Consider the following 13,186-nt stretch of genomic DNA (forward strand, 5'->3'; position numbering starts at 1 on the left):
AATCTTATAGCCAGCTAAAGTGTTTTTTAAGTACAGAGTGTGGGGACATTTGAAAACATGAAAAACCCAAAGATTTAATGTAGCATATGACTGACATAGAATTAACGTATACACATTAACAACAAAGACTAAAGCAGATAAACAATAAAGACTACTGCATAGCACAATCTGCCCTCTGTCTTTTTTGTTCTTTTTTGCTCTAGAAGTTAACTCCTTGGACTCTATCACCTGGCTTTCTTACTGTCTGGCATCAGATTGCTGGGTTTGGTCAGGAGGATGCACTGACAGGAGCATCGTAGGACAGGAGGGAAGGCTGAGGTGTTTGTTTTCCACTTCCTACCATGTTTAGCAGCATTTTCTATTTGTGTTTGGTACATCCGCAACTGCAGCTCCCATCAGGCTATTCCTATATTAAGCTTACCGTGACCCTCCTTTGCTCTTCAGACTGAGGTGATAACAGCTTCCTGCTCTTCGTGAGGTTATTGTACTATCTGAGCTGCATTTTGTTTACTGAAAGAATAATAGAGTAATTAATTAATGATATTTTGTTCTCTATTTTTCAGATATGTTAATTAAAAATCAAATTATAGAAATTGCTTGTGCACATTTATTGTGGCAGGCTGTAGGTTTTTACTTTAACCTTGGAGTTGTGTAAACATGACTTAGTCCTAGGGAACAAAAATGAGCATTTTTTATAGTAAATAACAGCAGCAACAAAACAAAATATGTGCACAGATACAGTGTTTCACGAAACTGTGCAAGTACTTTATTGCACAGATTGGGAATATTTATTTGTGGATTTCATTTTAAAGGATTAGTACTACTTATTACTTTTTATCATGTTAGAGTTAAGATAAAGTAGGATAAAATTTTGCTTGGCCAGTTAGGCATTCTGTGGTGTCTAATATGTGGTTACATAATTTACACAGAGCTTTACGATGTTGTTTCTCCTAAAAGATTTTCACCTCTACTCTCAGGACATTTCATGAATGCTACAGTGAATTGATTTATGCTGAAATATTTCATGTAAACTGGCAAGAGATAACACCGCATGAAGGAGATGCAGACTGGATGGAACATATTAGTCACCCCCCACCCCCCCCCACTACCATCAATTCCTTTTCCCCTTTACCTCTTCAAGTCTTTGCATTCAGCTGGGATTTTAGGTAACTGCTGGGAAGTATTAAAACTCGTTATTTCGTTGATCAGAATATTTGCCCTGTCTTATTTTCCAATAATGCTTTGAATGATTTCCTTAATACTTTTAAAAAATGTGTGGCAGTGCAGGAGAGTGCTACATAGAACAGGAATTATAGTTATCATTTCAGATGAGGTGTGTTGAAAGGGTTCAGGATGACGCAACTGGCAGCGTTCAGATCTTGCCTCCTTATTGTTACCATCTGTGTCAACTTGGAACCTTCATTACAGAGAGGACCAAAAAAACAAATGAAACTGTGATTGTGTTTTGCGGAGTTTTTTTTTTTTTTCTTTTCCCATTATGATTGACCCTGGTATACATACTAAGTAGGTGAATGAAACTGAAGCATTATTTCAAACTTTGCTGGCTATCTTTTATAACTATCTGTGTATACAATTGATATCTAAAACATTTCCCCTGTACACAATCTTTTACATGTATCTCTTTAGAGAAATAGCAATAGTGATGATAAAAATATATCATGTTCTTTGTGGGACCTGATGAAATTTGCAATATAACCTTTATAGCAAACGCATTATTACTGGCAAAAAAAAAAAAAATGTGGCTCATTTTTATAACAACATACATTGGCAGTGGAAATGAGAAAAGAACAAGTATTGTGCAGCCTATATGAAGTGCTTGCAATACTAAATTATTTGGAAGAAACCTGGCTCATTTCAGGGAATTTATGTAGGTCAAAATCAACCACAAAATGAAGAAAGCAAAGAAAATGCTGAGAGTCAACTTTTAGCTTTCTCATGTTGGATTTATAAGTAGATGACATCATTTAAAGACTTTATTGTAAGGGCACATGGAGAAACATCAAATGAATATTTAAGTCATAGGGATAAGAAAACTAAATTGAGTAGTATATTCTTCTAAACAATACATACTAAATTATTTTTATCCAGTAAAACCAGAATAAGACTTTTTTTTTTCCCCCAGCAACAGATGATAAGAAGTCATATATGAGAAAGGTACAGAATTTAATAGCAGAAACACACTAGAGAAATTTGTTTATATATAATTACGCTTTAACAGTTAGTAAAAAGATGCATTTCTAATTACAGAAAATGGACCTACTCACCAACCCACGTTTTCATTGCTAATAAAATGCCCTGAATATCGGATGCTAAATATCAGTTATTAAAACCAAGTTCACCTAAATAAGAGATAGTATTAAAATTCAAATGAATAAACATGCAAAATTTAATTGGTGATATTCCTAGCATCATGTATCATGTGATAAAATAGTTAACAAAAAGCCTCGTATATGAATACGAGGGAGCTTCCCTGGTGGCTGAGATGGTAAAGCATCTGCCCGCAATGCGGGAGACCCGGGTTCGATCCCCGGTTTGGGAAGATCTCCTGGAGAAGGAAATGGCAACCCACTCCAGTATTCTTGCCTGGAGAATCCCACGGATGGAGGAGCCTGGTAGGCTACAGTCCATGGGGTGGCAAAGAGTTGGACACGACTGAGCGACTTCACTTTCATATATGAGAGGATTTGGTATTATGATCAAAGCTATTGTTGAAAGACCTTTGAAGAGCCAACATGATCTCTGTTAGCAGTGGATCCAACTATCACTTACATTTGAAAATTGTACAATGTTTTATGGGTCCTTAACTTTTTAAATTTAATGTAGTTTTTTAATTGATATACAGTTGATTTACTTTATTTTACATAATATAAAGTTATGCAAAATTTGCATAATATAAAATTACATAATTTAAAAATATACATAATTATTTTACAATGTATAGTTGGTTTTATATAATACAAGATAGTGATTTGATATTTTTGAATTATTTTTAAAATTTTTTATAGATTATACTCCATTTAACATTATTACAGAATAATGGCTATATTTCCCTGTGCTTTACAATATGTCCTGGTTGTTTATTTATTTTATACTTAGTGGTTTGTGCCTCTTAATCTCATACCACTATCTTGCCCCTTCCCTCTTCCTTTTCCTCACTGGTAATCATTAGTTTGCTCCCTATGTTGATAAATCTGTTTATTTTTTAAAAATTTTTTTAGACTCCAATATAAGTATTTTAACATAAAAAGCAGAGTCTTTTTGTTATCTGTCTGAGTTATTTCACTTAGCATAATAATCTCTAAGTCCATCCATATATGATTCATTCAATTAAAAAGTCAAATAGAAACATCTCAAAACTGACTCTCAAAAATCATCATCATTTTTAAGAAATATCTATCTTGAGCTAGAATAAAAATTCCAACAAATGTAGGAATAAATACTGGTGGAAATGCTGGTTGAGTTGATGTGATTCAGATAAAACACTATATGAAGAATATAATCATATAATCTCCTTCCTAAGATATCAGTAGATTCATTGATTTTCAATGAATCAATTCATTCAATTTCAATGAATCAACTCATTCACTGATTTTTTTTTTTAATGAAGCATTTTAGCCTATGAGAGGTATGATTCTAATCTCCTGACATATACTATCTTCTCAGAAGGAAAGAAGGGAGTGGATCCAATAGAAGACAGCATGGAGAAGGGAAAGAATGAGGAATTCCCTAAGAAAACATGAAGAAGATTCTGGAAGTAAAGATGTATGAAAAAGTGTTACTTGTAGGTAGAAAACAGTGCTTTGAAGCTACATATATTAAGAATCTTACCTGAGTTCCTTCTCAACTACAAACATGCCCATGGAAACCCAAATGATGCTTTTAAAACACAACCTATAGCAGAAAGATACAACAGGCATTACAGGTTATATGAGTAGATAAAGAATTGCTCAAATAATGTCTGAGATTGAAGATTCCTCACTGCACCAAGTGTTGGGTTGAATACGAATCACCAACATGATGGTTGGGTGCAATTTTAAGTGATAGGAATTGAATGATAAAAATATTCTAATCACCAAATTATAAAATGTATGTGTATGTCTGTGTGTGTGGTGCAAGGGAGGAGGTTCTCCATGTAAAGCAATTCTCCATATGCCAACTGGGTGTATTCAACTCAGTTCTGACACCATCTACTTGAAGCCCAGCATCCGATTTCACAAGTTAAAGTCTCAGTCCCACAAGACAACCCACAAGACCACCCTCCACTTCAGACACCAGCACGATGCCAGTGTTTCTTATCAGCTGGCTATAAATGGAGGTTTCCACGACCACTTCCTTGGGTTTGATTAGCTTGCTAGAGAGGCTCACAGAATGCACACTCCCAAGATTACCAGTGATAAAGGAGAGTGAATGATACGAATCAACAGGTAGATGAAGAGACATAAAGGGTGAGGTAGCCAACACAGGAGCTTCTGTCCCTGTGGAGCCTGGACCCAGCATAGGGCACGCTGAAGTGTTCTGGTTCTCCCAATTCTCTCTGAACTCCCTCCTTTTGTGTTTTTATGAAGGCTTCATCACGTAGACATGACAGACTAAATAACTGGTCATGGGTATAAGATTCAATATCTAGACTCTCTTTCCTCCTCAGAAATCAGGGGATGAAACTAAAAGTTCCACCACTCTATTCTTGATTGGTTACCCTGGCCTCCATCCCCCAGCCTTAGTCGCTTTCCAAAAGTCACTTCATTAATATAAACTCAGCTGTGGTGATAACGGTTTTGTTATGAATAACAACACACCCATGTTACCTTTATGGCTCTGAAGTGATTTCAGGAACTGACGGCAAGAGACCAATTATTATAACAGAAGATGTTCCCATTGCTCTATTTTGGTTATTACGGAATCTAAATGACCAGATATATATATTCATATAAATTACAATATTGCAGTTGAAAACTGCAGAACTTCTGGTGCAAATGATTCTGTTCAACCCTCCACATTGAGAAGGGGTGGCAGCCTAGCTTCTGTAATATAAGATCATGTCCCTAGAATGACCCCAATTCTCTTAAAAATGAACTGCTCAAGAGAGCTCAACACTGCCAGAAGAATTGACTATTTATTCCAGCCAAAATTTGACTATGCATTGCTAACCTGCCTTTCTTAGGGCATTTACTTTTGAAAATTTGTGATTATAAATCCTTTCTTTGCCCCTTTGAGGTGTAAATCTCCTACTATTCAGCACTCTTTCCTCAAAGATCTGGGAATCCTCTCTTTGAAATGCAAGCATCTAGAGCTTAACCTCCTAATTGCTTAGATCCTGTGGGAGTGTAACAGTCTAACTTTGATGAATTCTGCAAAACTACCTCCTGTCCCAAGGATAAAATGGCTGTTTCTCCCCTTTGAATAAGGGTCAATTAGCAAATGCAGATGGCCTAATCTCATTGTCCAAACCCTCCTTTCCAGCGTGCCTGAATGTTTTTCTTCAGCGGTTTCTTCTTTAGCATACCCCAGTTCTTGAAAAGCCTCCTGACATTTGTTTCAAGCTCACTTTACACTGAGGTCTCTCTCTCCTACTGCAGTAGTCTGAGTAAAATATGTCTTGCCATGTCCAGAGCAAAGTTTTCCTCTTATATAATTAGCAAGTTATGAGTGAGAATGTGACAGTTTCATTGTGAAAACCCTACTGATAGTGGACAATTTCCAGAAGGCCTACACAAGCAACAGCTGGGAATAAGAGATAGATGTAAAAAGCAGCATCAAATGTTACACATGAAAACCATTTTGGCAATGACCCTTTTGGCAATTCCCAAAATTCAAGGATAAGTAAATACAGAGGCCTGAAAATAAGTTTGATTCTCTATAAGAATGCACCAATAGGGTGTAACATGACATACACATTTCAGATGCTCAATAAAATTTATTGAATGAGTGCCTGTTTGTGTCTGTCTCAGCCTATTTGATAGTGATACCATTGGCTGGAAATGCCTGTGGGCATTCAGTGAGGCCAGGACTATTTGTGGGAACACTGGAGCCAATGCTGTGACTGGATTGGCCTTTGGGGTTATTATGATTGCAAGATGTACCTTAGCAAAAACCACCAAGGAATTTTGGAAACAGGTTTATTACTCACAAGTTCTAGAGGGTACAAGTCACACTTTGGGTTAAAACAGAGAGGCTGGGGATAGAAAGAGAGAAGACATGGGGTTCTTTTTGTTGACATCAAAGGTGGAGTACTCAGGATTTTGCAGGATCACTTTTTTTTTGGTGAATTTAAAATACAAGGGCAAAGGGACTTTCAAATCAGTCTTGCAAGGCATGGGACATGGGTTCCATCCCTGTTCAGGGAAATAAGATCCCGCATGCCATGTGGCAACTCAGCCCATACACAGGTGCCTTAATGAAAGATCCCACATGATCTAAAGAAGATCACTCAAGCTGCAACTAAGACCTGAGGCAGCCAAATAAATATATTTTAAAAAAGAAATTAAAAAAATAAAGCATAAGAGCTGGTGGTAAAGTACAGAAATGTAAAAGCCAGAAGTCAGTCAAATTGTCACTTGAGTCAACCAGATCTACCATAAAAAAAAGGAACCTTATGTGTAAAATGTTTTGGTTCCTTATATGTGTAAAATTTTCTGGCTCCTTATACATATTGTTTAGCTGGCAATATGTTTATTCCAGATGGTATATTTGACATGGATGGATCAACAATCAAAAGCTTAATGTCAAACACATTACAATCAAAAGAGCTAATCATCAGATATGTACACTACAACAACAATTCATGCTGGATGGAAAGAGAATATATCCACTTCTAGAAAAGCAAATAATGATTTGTGCTACTTTGAGATTAAGTGAACAAAATTGTGTCCCGTTAACTTTTTAAAACCCCTTTTTCAGGGCAGTTTTAGGTTTACAACAAAATTGAGAGGACAGTAACACAGAGACTCTCTGCCCTCACAATGCATAGCCTTGTCCATTATTAACATAATCACTAGAGTGGTACATTTTCTTTTTTTTTTTTTTTTTTGCCAAGGATAAGTTTACAATCATATATCTTAATTACCCAAAGTCCAGAGTTTATACCTTAGATTTCACTTATGGTTTTGTACATTCTATGGGTTTGTACACATGTATAATGACATATCATTATAATATCATATCATTATAATATCATAATATCACACAGAGTATTTTCACTGCCCTGAAGGACCCCTGTGCTCTGCCTAATCATCCCCCACCCCTCACCGCAATAGGAATCACAGATCTTTTTGTTTTCTCCATTGTTTGGTGTTTTCCAGAATGTCATATAGTTAAAGTCACACAGCATGTAACCTTTTCTGTTTGGCTTTTTTCACTTAGTAATTATGTACTTAAGTTTCCTCCAAGTCTTTTTACAGCTTGACAGCTTATTTAATTTTGTGCTGAAAATTAATTGCTGGGATGTACCACAGTTTATTTACTTATTCACATACTACCTATTTACTTATTCACCTTTGCCAACAAAGCTCTGTATAGTCAAAGCTATGGCTTTTCCAATAGTCATGAATGGGTGTGAGAGTTGGACCATAAAGAAGGCTGAGCAGTGAAGAACTGATGCTTTTGAACTGTGGTGTTGGAGAAGACTCTAGAGAGTCCCTTAGACTGCAGGGAGATCAAACCAGTCCATCCTAAAGGAAATCAATCCTGAATACTCATTGGAAGGACTGATGCTGAAGCTGAAGCTCCAATACTCTGGCCACCTGATGTAAAGAGCTGACTCATTGGAAAAGACCCTGATGCTGGGAAAGATTGAAGGCAGGAGAAGGGGACGACAGAGGATGAGATGGTTGGATGGCATCACCGACTCAACGGACATGAGTTTGAGCAAGCTTTGGAAGATGGTAATGTACAGGAAACTTGGCACGCTGCAGTCCATGGAGTCGTAAAGAGTCAGGCATGACTGAGCAACTGAACAACAACCACAGAGTCACCTACCAAAAGGCATCTTGGTTTCTTCCAAGGTTTGGAAATTTTGAATAAAGCTTCTGCAAACATCTTGGGCAAACTTTTGTTTTGACATAAGTTTCCAACTCCTTTGGGAAAATATCAAGAAGCATAATTGCTAGATTGTGTGTTAAGTGTATGCTTAGTTTTGTAAGAAGCCATCAAACTGTCCTCTAAAGTGGCTGTGCCAGTTTATTATCTCGATAACAGTGTAGGAGAATTCCTGTTGCTCCTCACATCTTCTCTCATTGTTAATGTCAGTGTTTCAGAGTTTGGTCATTTTAATAGGAATTTAATGGTATCTAACTACTATTTTCATTTGCATTTCTTTGATAAAATGATGTGAAACATTTTTTTAATATGTTTAGTTTTCATCTGTAGATCCTCTCAGGTGACGTGTCTGTTAAGTTCATTGCTTCATTTTAAAATTTTAAAGTTGTATTTTAAAAAATGTCTCATTATACCCAAAGTCATCTAAGTTTTCTCCTGTGTTATATTCTGTGAGAATTTTATAGTTTTGGGCATTTAGGTCTCTGACCCATTTTGAGTTAATCTTTCCTAAAAGCATGCAATATTTATATCTGGATTTTTCTCTTTTTTGGGTGCACAGATGTCCAGTTGTTTCAGTACCATTTGTTGAAGAGACTGTCTTTATTCCACTATGTTGTCTTTGCTCTTTGTCAAAGATCAGCTGACTGTATTTATGGGTGTCTGTTTCTGGACTCTTCATTCTGTTCTGCTTATCTCCTTGTCTGTTTGTTCGCCAATACCACATTGTCTTGATTACTGTAGTTTTATAGCAAGTCTTGAAATTAGGTAGCAACAGTTTTCCAACTTTTTTTCTTCTATCATGTTAGTTTATTACTAACTCTAGCTTAATCAGAACCAGTTTTAAAATACATAACTACTTACAAGCTGCCAGCAAATGCATAGAAAGATGAAAGAAAAAGAAGATATGTAGAATAATTCAGGTCATGCCATGTCATAAGTCATGGTGAATTACTAAAGAACTGATTCAAGGTTTTCCTGATTACTACCAGCTGGAAAATAACCAATCTAACCTTCCCCCAGTGTTCCCTATCTTAAAAATAGTCTGTGATTGATCAATTCTGCAAAGGAAACACACTTGATATTTCTTTCTTATATCATCCTTCATATCAAATGTATCACAAAGGCCCGTCAAGTTTACCTGTTGTGAGGGTGAATAGGGAGACTAAAAAAACTGACTTGAAACTCAACATTAAAAAAACTAAAATCATAGTATACAGTTCCATCTCTTCAAGGCAAATAGAAGGGGAAAAAGCAGAAGCAGTGACAGATTTTATTTTCCTGGGCTCCAAACTCACTGTGGATGGTGACTGTAGCAATGGAATTGAAAGGCACTTCTTCCTTGGAAGAAAAGCTATCACAAACCTAGACAGCATATTAAAAAGTAGAGACATCACTTTGCCAACAAAGGTTCCCATAGTCAAGGTTATGATTTTTCCAGTAGTCGTGTACTGATGTTAGATTTGGACAATAAAGAAGGCTGAGTACTGAAGAGTTGATGCTTTCAAATTGTGGTGCTGGAGAAGACTCTTGAGAGTCTCTTGGACTACTAAGAGATCAAAACAGTCAGTCCTAAAGGAAATCAATCCTGAATATTCTTTGGTAGGACTGATGCTAAAGCTGAAACTCCAATACTTTGGAAACTTGATATGATGAGCTGGCTCATTGGAAAAGACCCTGATTCTGGGAAAGATTGAGGATAAGAGAAGAGGGCAACAGAGAATTAGATGTTTAGGTAGCATCACCAACTAACATGAATTTGAGCAAACTGCAGGCAATAGTGGAGGATAGAGGAGTCTGGCATGCTGCAGTCCATGGAGTCTCAAAGAATCAGAAATGACTTAGCTACTGAGCAATAGCATGTCTCTTAAATCTGTTCACTTTTCATTATCTCCACCATCACTAGTGGGCCAAGCCGTTACCTCTGGCCTGAATTATTGCAAAAGCCTCCCGTTCAGTTAATTTTTCATCTTGCCCTGAGAAATGCATCCTTATAAGGCAAAGTAGAGCATGTCATTGCTCACAGTTTCATCAACCCTACTTACTTCTGACTCTATCTCCTTCCATATTAAATTGTTTTCACCTTCAAACATATAATAGCATTTACTTACTTATTTTCTTTGCTAACACATATTTGCAAATATCCAAACAATGGCCTATTGTAGATCGACATACATATTTGTAGAATGGCTGTTGAACGCTCTTAGGATGAAAACCAAAGCTCTTTACATGGTAAACAAGTTTCTGCATTGTCTCACCTGCTTTCTTTTCAATCCCCATATCACTCACACCTACTCCTCATTTTTTTCTACTCTAAATTCACTAGCCTTCTTGATCTATTACCAAGAACTCAGTAAAATGCAGCAGGATAGGGGGTAAAAATTCTTACATTCTTGAGCAACAATCTATCAGGCTGCAAAAAAGAAACAAACAAACAAAAAAAAACAGACAAAAACAAAATGCAGTTGGTAGTGGCTAATCAAAGTGGGAAAATTACATAATGCTATTGACAGAAGCATTTAATCTTAGCAGTGTTACTGCATCTTTGCCAAATTTCAATTTTTTGCTTCAATGATTTCCAAGCAGTTTATAGTTCCCTTATCAATCATCAATTTTTTGATGAAATCTTCCCAGAGAGCAGAAGACTATTCTTTCCCAAAGAAATCATATTTTAATTTATAGCTATACATGGTTTGTGAAAGTTGTCATCTCTACTGGAATACAAGTTTCATGAAAGCAGCTACATATTCTACAGTCTTTATACTAGAAAATAATTAATATTTATTCATATCATTTCAAGCTTTTGATGACAAGAACAAAGGTAATAACATATCAATCAATAGTCATAATTCCCAAAGAAAATGAATGCTTTCTCTTAGCTGAAAGCAAAGAAATAATTGTAGAGAAATTATCACAAATATTCATGTTTCCTATTCATTTTAAATATTTCTTTGGAGATGCTAACACAATATAATAGGAATGATGAAAATAATGAAAACAGGTTTTCAGTGAAATCTCATCACAAATACCATGTATGAGAAAGGTAAAAGAAGATGAAGGAGGAACGGCAGTTTGGTGACGTCATTTAGTTTCTTCAGATTTCCCTGATGGCTCAGCGGGTAAAGAATCCACTTGCAGCACAGGAGACACAGGAGATATGGGTTCAATCCCTGGGTCAGGAAGATCCCCTGGGAGAGGAAATGGCATCCCACTCTAGTGTTATTGCCTAAAAAATGCCATGGGCAGAAGGACCTGAAGGGTTACAGTCCAAAGAGTCACAAAGAGTTGGACACTACTGAGCACACATGCTAGTTTCTCCATCATCGATAGTTTTAATCCCATTACTCTGAGTAATATTATATGAAGAATTTACTTTATATATATATATATATATATGTACATACATAAGGAATAATACAATAGGTACTCGCTATTAACCAGAGAACACTGCATTTATGCATGTGTTTATAGTGCAAATCCTTTCAACAGTCAAATTTTGATGCACTGAACTTTGAAATATATGATTGATGGCCTTCTTGCAGGTTGATAATCCTTTTTTTTTTTTTTTTTTTGATAATCCTTTAAGAGTAATCTCAGAGTTATTGTCTCTTGGTTCCATGTGATTCTATAGTTAAGTCCCTAGAAATGCAGGGAATCAACAAAGCCAGCTATGGGCATGAGGTACCCTTCTGATAATCCCCATACCTGAATTCACAATGAAAGAAACCATAGGGAATATGAAGGTTTGAATGACTGCCAGATGTAGCAACCAAACACTGTTAGGTTAAAATGTAATATTTTGAATTTTTTCCCACAATGAGCTGAGACTGAAGAAGAAATTCATTGTGCCTGGACTCCATCTCAGGCCTGTCCGTGCTGGTCGTGCGCGGCCACCTCTCCAGTGGACTCTGAACTCTGTGCTTAGCGCCTATGGGAATGACTATGGAAGGATAAGACCTCCTCTGGGCAGGGGAATCTTGAAGATCACATCCAGGTTACTCATTGCCTAAGAGGAAACATACCATAATCACTCCTGTCTCTGGACAAGTCATAAATTTTTTCAGTATATATCAGGATATAATCACAGGCTTATCGATTATTAACTGGTTGGAACGTGACCACGGGCTTATTGATCATTAACTATTTGGAATGTAACTGTGGGCTTATTGATTATTAACTGTTTGAACACATAACATGTGAATGATGGGATTATTGTAGTTGTATTTACCCTTCCTTTGTTTATGTAAGTCTCAAGGAAATTGGGGTGGTGGGTTTGGACATGTACACATGGGGTATAAAAGATTTTCACAAATGCTGGTCTGGGTCTTTGGCTAAGAGGAGACTCTGCCTTGGGTCTGCCAGTGTAATAAACTGCACTCCACTATCTGCATTGTCCTTCTGAATGAGTTTGTTTCCCGGAAAGCGTGGCTATAACAAGACAGTTAAATTTGCCTCTTCGACTTTATTTCTACAGACTACTGCTTAGTGAATTGTTATTTTTGCACTCAATTTAACTATCTATCTCCTGTTGGCTATTTCCATCTCTATGAGTTTTATTTCTAATTCATTTCATCTGAAAGTTTCTGAATTTTTATTTCTCAGTCTGATTTTAATTTTGGTTTAAATCTCCCTTCACCACTTTTTTTGTTAGGATTCTGAGTACAGACCATTTCTATCATAGACTCAGTTTGACTTGATTTTCTTGTATTGTCCAAGTATCTCTTATCTTTTGAAGGAAAAACAAAAATATTGGTCAGGTTCGTTTTTATGGATTGGAAATCACTTATTTCATAGGATAAATTTGTTCTGTCTTTGCTTCCAGGAATCATAAGCAATATCCTTTAATTATTGAAGACTCTGGAGAAGATGTATTCACATAATACAACAAGATAACACTCTTTCTCCATGGCAAACTCCAATAATCACTGCCAAGGAGGGAGGACTTTTAGCAATACTTTTTGTTTTGCCAAATATGATGAAAGGTAGATATATACAATGGGAGGATTCCTAGCAGGACTTTTTGCTTTACTGAATTCAATGAAAGGTAAATATATAGTTGGAAAAAGGTTTGGTGGGACTTAGTCACAGAATATTGAAAAGAGGTCAACTGAGAAGATGGTTGAAAGAACTGGGA

At 36.3% G+C, this 13,186-nt stretch overlaps 1 non-coding gene across 1 annotated transcript; it reads left to right on the plus strand.

Annotated features, from left to right (window-relative positions):
* Nucleotides 1–2,488: 2,488 nt before the first annotated feature.
* TRNAC-GCA (transfer RNA cysteine (anticodon GCA)) lies at nt 2,489–2,560 on the plus strand. The gene has a single exon. It is a non-coding gene; the product is annotated as a tRNA-Cys (tRNA).
* The last annotated feature ends 10,626 nt before the right edge of the window (nt 2,561–13,186 follow it).

This window comes from Dama dama, chromosome 31, assembly GCF_033118175.1.
Source record: "Dama dama isolate Ldn47 chromosome 31, ASM3311817v1, whole genome shotgun sequence".
Lineage (NCBI taxonomy): Eukaryota > Metazoa > Chordata > Mammalia > Artiodactyla > Cervidae > Dama > Dama dama.